We start from the raw sequence: 13,768 nt of genomic DNA on the forward strand, positions 1-13,768 counted from the left end.
TCAATTCCCAATTAAAGTTTTAGTTAGTGAAAAATAAATTATTTAAAAGCAGGTAAAAAATCAAGTTGTAAAGTCACCCTTCGACTCCTCCTCTGCATAAATCACCTTTCTGACAATTCTGCTTTTTTCAGCAGAGATCTGCATAGCTCAGTGGGCAACACTATCAAAGGTAAAGGGTTTATTCAAAATAATTGGCTGGGGAGGGGAAAGGAGAAAAGAGAAAAGGCCATCAAGTGCTTGTCTCAAACTGTTTCTTTCTCAGTGTCATTTTTTTTCCTTCCTTCTTTCTTTCTTCCTTCCTTCCTTTCTTTCTTTCTTTCTTGCTTTTTTTTTGCTACTGGTTCCTAAAATGAGCTATTACCAAGCCATCTCCCTTTGCCCTCTTGACCATGATGGGGAGAAGAAAAAAAAAGCTGGCTTTTTACTCACAGATACACAAACACACACAGCACACTTTAATACAAATAGCATTCAATAAAGACAGATACAAAGAACTAAACAGTACTTACAAAACTTCTTAAAAATAATTTAGTTTACATAAATGTAAGTCCTTTTTAGGTCAAATTCTGGGACCCTTTACCAAAGCACCTCACCTTTACGAGACAGGATTTGATTTTGTTGTGATCAAAAGAACCTCATTGTGGCCATCAGTGATGGGGGTCATACTTTGTTAAGTTCTGCAAATTATCGAAGTACTTAGTCCATAATTTGAAAACAGAGCCCAGCAGTTGTCCTTTTTGGAGACCTAATGGAGTAACCACATATGGCCCATCATTACAAACCCAGCAGGCCATCCTTTTTTTTAGGGGGATCAGTCAGAACAGACCCCAAATTGCCCAAGAGTCTTTACCAAACCCCCAATTAAAGAGCCAAGAACTCTACTGAAAGAGAGAGGAACTCTTTTAATTCAAGAGATCCCTTATCAAAGCCAAACCAGCAAGTCGAATCCTGACTGGACACAAAAAGGGTCTCTGCTGGTACTGGGCATCCAAAGTGGAAAAGGTAGCCAGCTGGGCAGGAATCTTTGAATCCCGCTCTTTGACACCAGATATGTCAGCCTGAAATAAAGAATACTACCGAAGTCGCAAAAACTAGAATCTTTAATGGAGGGCCACCACACAGCACCAAAGTACTGGAGTGCCCAAGAGGGATAGAACAGGACAGGGTTAAATATACTTTCACAGGGAAGGAGTCCCAGGGGAAATATAGCTTCTGGAAGCTGCCAAGCAAGTTGTTTTGTACAGCAACTGAAAGTCCATAGAGAAGGCTAAGCGAGGCTGGGGAGTGGAAAAATCTGGTCAGAACTGGAGCTCCTTTCTTTCTTTTTAAAAAACTGGTTTCAGTTGCCCTCAGGCAATTCACAGCTCTGGGATCAGACGACGTCAGCTCCTAGTCAGCTGCATTCAACAGAGCTAATTATTAAATGTTTAGTATCACCATTGTCAGTTCTGAAAATAAATGACCAAAGAGTCACAGAGGTTATGTAACCACTGTTGACTCTGAAGAAGTACCAAAGAGCTCACAGAAGTAATACCTCAACTGCTAGCTCTGGCAAATGAAATAAATGACCAAAGAGCTACAATACCTATGAAACCGCTGCTAACTGTAAAAAAATAAAATAAAACCAAAGAGCTAACAGTGGTTATAATCAGAAAACTTTCTTTATTCCATTGGAGGAGGGAAACTAAACATGCGTGCCTGGGTCTGCTCTGATACTGTGTCCAAATGAGGCCAAGCCTGGATGCATATAGTAGTGGCTAGACAAAGAAATACTCTGAGCTGTAACTGGAGCAATGATGGGATAACAGTAACAGTGAAGCGGGGCTTCATGACATAATGTGGTTCCTGCAGGTGCTCGTCTGAGCTCAGGAATCATCTGGGGCTGTTGTGAGACGGCTCTGTGATTCTGCTGCAGCAGAGTTCATCCAGAGGGTGAGCGTAAAGGATTGTTGTTATGGCACGCTCAGGGCACAGCTTCCTTGCTGAGCCTTAGCTCTGGAAAACAGGGCGTTTCATAAGAGTAAAAAGAGAAAGAGAGGGGTGGTCTTGGCATGGGGACGCTGGCAGCATTTATACCTTAGAATTTGGTAAACAAATCCAGATTTGATTTAACAATTTGCTGATTATCTGGATGGAAGAAAATAAAAGAGAAAATGTTAATAATGCAAATTAAACTTATAAGTGTGTAGTATATACATTTCCTCCTCAGAGAACCAGCTGTTAAACACTAGCCAGCACACTGCTGTGACACAGTTGACTATTGTTTATTGGGCCATTGAGGTAGGGCCTTGCTTTGGAACTTAGCAGGGCAGAGTTAGAGTGGAATAAATTCACTATCTAAAGTGGATAAAGGGCATTATTTTTAACACTTGACCAACACATAGAAAGTGCTCATTAAATACTTACAGAATCAAATGAATAGATAATTTTCTATATTTAGGTTCACTTTGTGTTCCATAACAGGAAATGAACTTAAATTGTTCTTTTGGATCAAGAAGGGCATTTCAGGTCTAAATGCTGACAGGGATGGTTATTCGTAGATAGCAAGTTTCCTGATTGTGGGGATTTGGGTTTTTTTGCTTTTTAAATGCTGACCTTGCAGCTGTCTGTGAGTACAAGGAAGTTCAGGCCTGGATTATCATCTCTTAGAGCAGCTGAATAAATGAGACATTTACCCAGAGAGTTGTGTCTTACCCAAGACTCTTTCAGACTGTCATGTCCTTTGTAAGTATTTTTCAGAAGAAATGGTTACTGTGAGCAGAGTGCAACTTAATTGGTAGTGATGCTGTTCGAGACAGGGCAGCTAAGTAGCGCAGTTCAAATCTCAGACACTTATTGGCTGTGTGATCCTGGGCAAGTCACTTAACTCTGTTTGTCTTAGTTTCCTCATCTGTAAAATGAGCTGGAGAAGGAATGGTGAATTACTGCAGTGTCTTTGCCAAGAAGACCTCATGTGGGGTCAAGAAGAGTTGGATACTACCAATAAGTGAGTGAACAACCAAAGTGCTCTTTCGAAAGAATAGATTTCCCCCCCACACACACACAATTGAAACCATTTAAAATATCAGGCCAAGATGAGCCATTGGAAATTTGGGAACTAAGGGGAAAGATATTTGAGGGGCTGTCTTAACTATGGTCATAAGTGGAGGAATCTGGGGTTACTCTTGCATTTATTTACCACAATTTTCTAATTTTAGGCCCTGACTAGGTCTGCCCTGGATAGAACATATATACACACATAGATCCTTACATACACACACACACACACATACACACATATACGTATGTATATGTGTGTGTATATATTTATATATGTCTATGTATGCATATATGTAAAACCCAAGTTTCTCCTGAGCTTCAGTCCCCCATCATCAATTGCTTTTTGCACATTTCAAATTGGATATCCTGAAGACATCTTAAGCTCAACCCATCTAAAACTGAACAAGTTATTTCCCTCATCCCCATCCCAAAACTTTCTATTTAACATAACTTATCAAATGTTCCCATTTCTGTTAAAGATGCCATTGTCTTTATAGTTTTCCATGTTTATAACCTTGACACTATTCAAAAATCCTTACTCTCCATCTCCATTTCCCTGCCTCTGGCCCAATCAATTGTTAAAGATTGCCATTTTTACCTTCTGATCCTTTTCTCCACTCACACAGAGCTACCTAAGTCCAGGCTCTCATTACCTTTTTTTAAAAAATTACTAGGCAGTCAGGGTTAAGTGACTTGCCCAGGGTCACACAACTAGTAAGTGTCAAGTGTCAGCAGCTGGATTTGAACTCAGGTCCTCCTGATTCCAGGGCTGGTGCTCTATCCACTGTGCAACCTAGCTGTCCCTTCTCTTGCCAAATTATTGCAACAACCTCCTAATTGGTCTCCTTGCCTCAAGTCTCTCCCTATTTTAGTTCATCCTACATAATGCTGCCAAAGTAATTTTCCTTAAGCACAGATGTGAACATATGACTCCCCCACTTATTTAATCCCAGTGGCGTTCTATGTCTTTAAGATCCAATATAAATTTATTTAGCTTTTAAAGACCTATACAACCTGGCCTTAACCTATCTTTCCAGATTCATTTCACATTACTACATCTCCTGCATTGCTCCATTCTTCCAAACTGGCCTTCTTTCTTTTCCTCATGTGTGATATTCCATCTCCCACATGTCTGGAATGCACTCCCTCCTTATGTCTGCCACAGAGAAACTTTTTCTTCTTTTAAGTTGCAGCTCAGGAACTTTCTTCTGCATGAAACCTTTCCTGATGCCCCCCTCCCTCTCAATTACCTTATATTTAACTATATTGTATGTATTTTTATTTATTCACTTTATATTCAAGTTGTATATATTTTTATATACTTGTCTCCTCCAGTAGAAAGCTCTTTGTGAGTGGAGAGTATTTCCTTTTTATACATACATTTCTAGCACCTAGCACAGTATCTGACACATAGTAAGTGCTTAAGAAATACTTGTTGATTGAGCATGTTCGCTATGCTATCATGTAGACCACTGAGGAAAATGGCCCAACAGTTGCCCTAGTCTCACCCTCACGAATACTACCACTTACCATGTTCTCCCAAACTGAGATTAAGTCTTTGGCGTCAAGAAACTTGAACAGAAGCTTTCAGATTGTTATGTACCTGTCTAAAAGAATGATGTATTTCTATAATAAGTAACTTTATTTCTGATGAATGCCTTAAAAATTGCTTTCTATTATCCCTTTCACCACAAAGCATTTTCCCAAGAGGCATTGTCTACAAATAAGAGATGGGCAAACAGAATGAGGGAAGCTGAATGGTATGAGCAAACCCTTTTGCAAGACAAGACATAGGCAACTGACTTGTGTTCTAATTGCCATCTCTCAATGCTCTTTGTTGTTTGATCAGAATAGCTTCTTTCTGTGAGGCATTAGTGATTCTAAAAGCTGCTTTAAGAAGTCCTTTTATTATAAAGGAAATGATTGAAAACTGCCAATCACGAATCTGGCAATCCCCTCTCCTGTGCTTAAAGACTGTTCTGATTACGATAATTACATTTTTATGAATATCCTACCTACAGAATAACAATTTTACTATGTCAGAACACACCCTACAAAGATACAGAAATTTCATCTGCAAGGAAAAATAGCAAAGTTATTTATATGATGGTAAAAGATCAAGATGCAGCTCAAGTGCTTCAGCTGAAAGAAATCTGATCATTATTTAACCTTTAGATGATGATTAAGGATGAGGCTTGTCACGGCTTTCATGAATCATCTTTTCATGATTTGGGGGTTTTGTTTTGATTTTTTTAAACCCACGATCAACATTTGGATTTTTTCTCTAGCTGCATAGATGGTAAAGCCAAAAAAGAAAAAAAAAGACCAAGTATGTTATAATCAAATGTTCAAAAAATGGTGCTAAGTAATTCTAACACTTTAAGACAATGTTTCAGGGTCAAGGAAGCCTTGCCAACTGGTTCGCTACTCTTTGGGTAGTCTGGGTGAAGTACTTCAAATGATTAGAATGTCGAGCTAATGAGGCAATTTAACGTTTGAGGTTCAATCTTTTACAAGGAAACATTGCCTTGCCACGGTCTGTTGACTTTGGCCAGCCATCTTGCAAGTGTCTGCCTTGGTTACAAGGTACAGGACAGAAAAAACTTCAGATCCATCACCGATCCTGGCAAAACTATTGTGAAAAATGAATCATATGGCTGGGCATAGAGTACTGTCACTTTTCCATCCTTTTCATAGATAAAGGACAGCGTGATTTGAGTTAAAAATGTTCTGGAGGTGTTCCATTCTGCTGGGGGATGGTCAGGGAGGGGTAGAAGAGAGGTCCCAATACAAAGTACAGACTCCTTATGGGAAAGAGAATATATTCTCAGCTCAAGCATTCATCCAGTACAGACTTGGCATATAGAATAGGAACATATCCAGAAATAAAATAACTTGGTTGCTGTTCAGTCATTTTTTAGTTGTGTCTAACTCTTTATGACTCCATTTGGGGTTTTCTTGGCAAAGATACTGGAATGGTTTGCCATTTCCTTCTCTAGTTCATTTTGCAGATAAGGAAACCGAGGCAAACAGGGTTAAGTGACTTGTCCAGGGTCATACAGCTAGTAAGTATCTGAGGCTGGATTTGAACTCAAGAAGAGGAATCATACTGACTCCAGGTCTGGTTCTCTATCCACTATGCCACCTACTGCCCCAATACTAAACCTGGCAAAATATACAGGAAATCTCATGTAAGAAAATCATTCTTAACCTCACATAAATTAATACAAAATGCTTTCCTAACTTACTCCTCCAGTGGAAAAGAGAGTCAGTTTCCTCTGGGGTAGCGGCATCTACAGGGAGGGAAAGCATTTTCTGCAAGATAGAAAAGGCATGACTGCCTTAAGTCACTCTGTTCTCCAGGCAGCTCAGGGCTTCCCCAGCTGTCACTGGTGAGGGCTTACCTCAGCCGCTGTTAATCACAGAGAGCTCCACCGCCTCCTGGCTGTCAGTTGTTTCAGCTCCACTTCCACTACCCTCAGGGAGCTTACAGTACAGTAAGGGGGGTTGCCAGTACCATGGCGAGACAAGATGGCAGAGTTGGTAGCAGTTGGGTACTAACTCAGCAGAGCTAACAGGGTGATTCATATGTGTTTTGCTTCTATATCTGGTGCACATGAGCAACATATAATTGGGATATTAAGGATTAGGTAATGTGGTCATTCTCCCTGGTGAATAACAAGGTTGTTTTGTCTGTAGCTCTATTGTCCTTTGGTGTAATGTGGAGTCAGATTCCGGTCTAGCCTTTTAGGTGCTGGAAGGAGTGGCTCCATACCCCTTCTGATGAAGGAGGAGAGTAATTTCTCAAGCAATTATGAGAAGTTTGAGGTAGAGTTGGGTGCCATCATAGAGTATGGGATGCCACAGAAGAAGTCTCACAACTAGACTGACTGGGTATTTACTATGAATTTATGTTATCTAATTTTGATGGTCCATAACGCAGCAAGTTATCTTTTTATTTTCCATTAGTTGATTTTAGATCTTTTCTGAAAGACCCTTCCCCCCTCTTCATATTTTATTGAGAAAAGAGAAGCTATTAGCCATGTACTTCCCATTATTCCTTGTTCTGTCTTAAAACCCATTGTCATCCATCATTCTCCCCTCTTTTACTCAAGCATCTAATGAAAAGGTAGCCCTTCTTGCGAAGATTAAATCCTCTAATTACAGTTATTCCTTTGGCATTGCTGGGGTTAGGGGCATTGCGCCTCCATGATCTCCTATATCCCTGCTCCCTCTTATACCAAATTTCAGAGAAGTCTCCACTTTCACTCATCTCATTTCTTCATCACTTGAAATTCAACTGCTCACCTTGGTTGTTGTCCTTCGTTCTTGAAGAGGACCAAAATGACATCACTGTGTTAGAGTCAAGTTGCAGCGTGTCCAATTGTGGCTGATCAGACAAATACTAGTTCAAAATGATCTACCCCAGGTCGGGCACAAATAGTCCACCTTATAATTCAGCTGAAATAACTCTCTTCAGAGTTGCCAATGTCAAATCCAATTACATTTTTCTCAGTCCTCATCCTTCTTGACCTTTCTGCAATATTTGATGCTAGATACTTTTTCTTCTGGAGTTTCATGACACTAAATTCTTTTGGTTCTCCTACCTCTCTGCTGACTCCTCAGTTTCCTTTGCTAGATTCCAATCATGTTGCATACCCTAACCATAGCTCTACACTTTTAATGACCTCATAGCTCCCATGGATACAGTAATCATTTGTATGCACATGACTCCTAGATTGATATATTCAGCCCTAGTTTCTCTACTGATCTACAATCCCTTGTCAGTCAGCAAGTATTACAATGAGCAAAACATTGTGCTAAACTCTGAAGAAACAAAGAAAAGCAAAAGCAAAACAAAACAAAAAAACAAACACTGTTCCTGCCCTTAAAACATATACATTCTTGGAGGAGACAACATGTATATTAATAGGAACTTATGAGATGTATATGGAGAAGTAGGGAGGTGATCTGAAAGGTCAAGATTCATAAGAGTGCAGAGAATAAAGGTCACAATGATATAGCAAGACAGAGAAAGCATTTATTAAGTGTCTAATATCTGCTAGGAACTGTGTTAAGTGCTGGGTTCTTATTCTCAAAGAGCTTAATAGAAGAGAAAATAAAAGTGAGCTAGAAAGCTCAAGGTGGGGAAGAAAGAAGAGAGACAAGGCTGATGGTAAGAAGGTGGTACAGGCAGGAGAGTGAATTGATATAGGAATGGAGAGAACATGGCTGGAATCCTTTATTAAATGGTGATCCCAGTCAGGGACTCACCAAACAGAAAAGAAGATCCCAGGGCAGAGTTAACTTGGAGTGAGTAAAGCTACCGCTGAGGAAGTGGAGTAAGCCAGAGAGTAATTTGAGATGGGGATAAGGTGAGCATGGCTGGAGCCCCTCATGAAGTATCCTGGCCAGGAACTCACCAACCAAGAGAGTAGGCCTTGGGGGAATGATCTTAAAGTGATGAAGAGTACAGAAAACACAATGAGGTGTCATAGGACATAAAGAAAGATGGAATAATAAAACGTTATGATCAGATAAAGGAGTTTTTGAAAAATTGAGCAAGAAAGTAGTTGATGGTACAGTCAAGAATGTAACCATCTCTTTACGTAACTGAGGTGCAGTGGAGTAGGTCATGGGAACTGAGTAGTTGGGAAGCCAGGGTATTTGAAGGGATATCAATATGACTTTTGAAGCTCCCTACACACACAAAGCTAGCAACAGTCTTCCTGACTCCAGGTCTGGTGCTCTATACATGAGCTACCTAGCTACCTCAGTTTATATTGTACTTTTTATAACCTGGGCCTATTGAATGTGTCTAATAAGATGGGCATGTATTTTCAAAAGAATTTATAAAATTGATTTTTTTGCATAAAGATAACATCACATTATTAATATAGCTTGCATTTGTATGGAATACTATCATTTACAAAGAACTTTCATTTGTATTATATCATGATTCTCAATCTATTACCTTACAACTTGTGAGGTAGGCAGGTAAGCAATCATTAACCTCAATTTAGAAATGAATCTCTGTGGATGATTCATGCATTTATTTGGGGTGAAAAACCCCTAAATCAATTGAGTGTAGGATTTGAAGTGATAGGAAGTAAATTCAAATTCTGGTTCTGTCATTTATAAGCTTTATGACTTTGGGCAGGTCATTTCTCTTCTCTGGGCCTCAGTTTCTTTAATTTTAAAATGAAGGGCCTGGAATAGGTGATCTTTAAGTTTTCTTCCAACTCTAAATCTATGAAAAAAATGGAGGCTTTCTTAAAGTTTGGGTCTAAAGGTCAGAACTATTCCTTTCCTTGAGGGTAATATGCAGCAGGGATAGGGAAGCAGGGATTACCCCAGCTGTAGTTCCTCTAGGGGTAGGTCATAGTGGTACCATACTATCAAAAGGAAGTCTTGAAGTCTCACCCTGATGCCCTGCAACATGGATTTTTGAGAGAGATAAAAACCTTAAATTCAATCTGTCAATACTGTTGACACAGCTCATGTAGATCATTTTGGGAAGAGAGCCTGGTTTGGAATTGGAGCATGAGAAGATTCAAGGAATTGGGCATGAGACCCAAGTGATGAACACTAAGGATAACAGACATGGTGGTAGTTGAGTTGATATTTGGCCTACTTTGATGGAAATCATATAATCTCAACATTTAATGGAGTTGAATCTCTTCTAGTTTTCCCAAATAAGAATTTATGAGGCACACCCAGCAGGTACCCAATGCTTCTACTTTGGCTATGGTTACTTCTCATAGTGGAAGAATCAGAGGAATTTTCATGAAGTACCAAGATTTTCAAGCAGCATTTAGCTAGGAATGAGCTGACAAATTACTGATGTCCTGATTAGGCATTGGCTATCCAGTGTCAATACTGATCCAGGCTGGGATCAGTGAAGAACGCTTGGCAGAAGCCACATGCGCTCCAATACCCCCTACGTGATATCAGGTAGAGCTTGACTATATAATTCACTTCCCACTTTTGCAAGGGAACACCACCATCTGGTGGATCACTTATTGAGAACATCCCAGTTAATTTTAGACAGCTAGGCAGTATAGTAGATAAAGTGTTGGACCTAAGAGTTGGGATAGACCTGAGTTCAAATTCAGCTTCAGAAATTTACTAGCTGTGCAATCCTGGCAAGTCATTTAAAATCCTTGTTTGCCTCAGTTTCCTCATGTGTAAAATAGGGGATGATGATAGCATTTATCTTGTAGTGTCATGGTGAGGATCAAATGAGATATTTGCAAAGTGCTTTGTGAACCTTCAAGCATTATATTAATGCTAGATATTATTACAACTGGTACTATTACTAATAATCCCAAGGTATAGTCCTATATAGGATAGGATAGCATTTATCTTGTAGTGTCATGGTGAGGATCAAATGAGATATTTGCAAAGTGCTTTGTGAACCTTCAAGCATTATATTAATGCTAGATATTATTACAACTGGTACTATTACTAATAATCCCAAGGTATAGTCCTATATAGGATAGGATAGCATTTATCTTGTAGTGTCACGGTGAGGATCAAATGAGATATTTGCAAAGTGCTTTGTGAACCTTCAAGCATTATATTAATGCTAGATATTATTACAACTGGTACTATTACTAATAATCCCAAGGTATAGTCCTATATAGGATAGTGTGGTATTTTTGAGGGCAATAATACATCTGCATGGGTTCTCCATGCATATTATATCAGAGAGGGACATGCAGTTTACATCCAAACTCTGGAAGGAACTTCAAAAAGGTTAGGGGTTCAGCTCTCACTTACCACAATCTAACAACTGTAGGGTAAATAACGATGATAGCAATGATAGCTGTGACATTCAGGTAGTATTAACTTGAAGCTTGTAAAGAATTTTGTATACATCATAATGATGTGCATAATAATAACAGCATTTATATAATGCTTTTAGGTTTTCAAAACTGTGCATGTTATCTCATTTGATTCTCATAAAGACCTTGCGAGGTTTTACAGATGAGGAAACTGAGGCACAGAGAGGTTAAGCATCCTTGTCAATGTCTGTGTCACACAACTAGAGTCTCATTTGATTCTTACAACAACCAAGTGAAGTTGGTACTATAACTACTATTATACCTATGTTATAGAAGAGAAAACTGAGGATTGTAGCAGTTAAATCTCTTGCCAAAGGCTACTCAATTAGCAAGTATTATAATAGAGTCAGGATGTGAACCCAAGTCTTCTTGACTTCTTGCTCTTTTCACTATATCTCACCTCTGCCACAATGGACACATAACACATGCAAACCAAGATATCAAGCTGTAACTGTACTATTACATCACACACATTGTACAACTGGGTCTGTTTCGTGGCACCAACAGAGTTTGCCTGGGACCGTGTCATTCATTTTGTCTTTGATTGCTCACCTTTTTAGATTGTCTGTGAATTCTTACCACATATGTTCCTGGCTGACATGCCAGACCCTCTACAAAGATCAGCTCTGAGGAACTGGGAATAACCCCTGTAGAAAGGAATACAAGTTGTTAAGCAAGCATTAAGGAGTAAGCAAGTCTTTAGGAGTAGGTAAGGCAACATAGGTATTAATGAAGAGGGACGGATAAAGAGCTGGAGACCAAATCTGGCTATATGACACATATATCCAAGTATGCAGGTTCTCCCAGGATTTAGGTGACAGATTCATACCTATTCACCAACTCTAGATAACAATCCTGTAATTTATGAGCTGCAACCACCAAAAACCTGGAAGTTCCACTTGGTTTTCGAGTTCTGTAACAAACCATCCTGTTTCCCCAAATTTCTATGGAAGTAACAGAAGCAATCCACTTTAATGTAATTGGAAAATGGAGAAATGAGGAGTAGCAGATACTACAAACTGACTGGGAACAGGATAACCTGGAGGACTGCATGAAAGAGTTTGCCAACAATAGCTATGTCTCTTACCAGACTAGATTTTTGCCAGTGGTGTCCAACCTTTTCTGAAGCATCAGAAAAGGGGAATATTGTTAACACCAAGGCTGTATGAGGAGGCAGACTGGGCAGGCCAAAGCTGAGCAGCATTTGCCATTGTGGGCATAGAGGAAAGGGAGCAGTGATTGCTGCTAATGGATAATTAGGCAGATTCAGATGTATTGCTTTCTAGTAGATTTTCAAAGCAAGTCTTGGTTGGCTCTAGGGACAGGGAATGACGAGGCTGCAGTGTCTAAGCTCCTTGGGAAGTTTTCCCAATATATGCTTGTTGTTGCATTTCTCCCAATATGCTGACCTATAGAAAGGCAACTGGGGAAGGTGTACACTATGTCTATAGTTTTCCTTTCCCATAAATCTTTTGTGTATCTTGACTATTCTCAGTACCTTCCCTGGAGGTAACTTTTTTTAAGAGGTGAGTCTGTCATGCTAAGTTTATTCCAAGACAGTGAAGCCTGAATATCTGATAAGGTCTAAGACATTGTCAAATCTAATTTGTATCATAATTATATGTGTCTCTCTTATCTTCTCTATTAAGTTGTAAGCTTCTGGAAGACAGAGGTTGTGTTTTATTTATCCTTATGTCTCTACCAACATCTTAGTACAGTGTGTAATAGATAATGAGTGCCTGTAAATGTATGAAAAGAAGGAGGAAAAGAAGGAAGGAAGAGGAATGGTTCTTCAGATGAGGAAATAACATGAAGAAAGAAAGGAAGGCATGAAAGAAGGGCAGTGGGACCAGATGATCCAAGGTGAGGTATAGCAGAAAATCAACCTGGTTAAATAGACCCAGGGACAGATTGCTGATATAATAGCAGGTTAATCAACGAATTGGAAAAAAGGTAAAATCAGTGTTTTAGGAAGATTAGTCTGGCTGTAGGATCCAGGGCAGATTGGAATAAAGAGGGACAGTGTGTTGGTAACCAAAAATGGGCTCCTTAGCACTTAGTCAACGAGTGCCCTTGACTAGTTTGCCTTTTTCCCCTGAACTGAATGCTGTTTGTACGTTGGAGTGGAGTAAGCTTGTCGGCCCCTTCACCTTGCTTCCCTTGCTTAAGCTGATTGAAAGAACCTGTGCTTTCCCCGGCTTACCTTACACCCCTGCAGAAGCTGGATGGTTAAAAACAGCTTCCGTTGGAGCCAGAGGCTGCTATAGCTACAGCCACAGCCGAAGCTGAAGCAGGAGCTGCCAGTAGCAGAGCTGACCTATGGGAGGAAGCTGAACAAGGACTTGAGGCCAGTGGGTAATCTTTTTACCATAGAGGGGGAAGCATGAATTTGCTTTACACTATCATGCTTCTCTGTAGCCTCCTGGTTACTCTTGTGAGGCGTGCTTATTGGGCCTGGAAGCTTTTGATCAATATATCAAAATGGGGATGCTGGTTCATGGGTTGGTTACTGTGGAGTCTAAATATATGCTTTGATTCTTCTGCCTCCTACTTTGAGAGTTTCTTATATCCAGCGGTTCCGAACCTTTCAGACATATATATGATCCTCTTTGAAATTATAAACTCTGCCCTCCTAATACAGACAGGAAACAGAGAGACCTGGGAGGAGGCTGTTCTAATCCTCCAACAACAAGATAGCAAGGGCTTAGACTTGGGTGGTGTCAGTGGGAATGGAAAAGGAGGAACAGAATTGAGAATCATTTCAAAGAAAGAATTGACTAGACCTGTTTATTCATTTGATTTGAATATAGTTAGCTCCTTTGGTCTAACAGGTTTCTAGTCTTTTTATTTGTCCCCAAGTATCTATTGCCAGTTTAATTTTT

This window comes from Trichosurus vulpecula, chromosome 2 (genome assembly GCF_011100635.1).
Source record: "Trichosurus vulpecula isolate mTriVul1 chromosome 2, mTriVul1.pri, whole genome shotgun sequence".
Lineage (NCBI taxonomy): Eukaryota > Metazoa > Chordata > Mammalia > Diprotodontia > Phalangeridae > Trichosurus > Trichosurus vulpecula.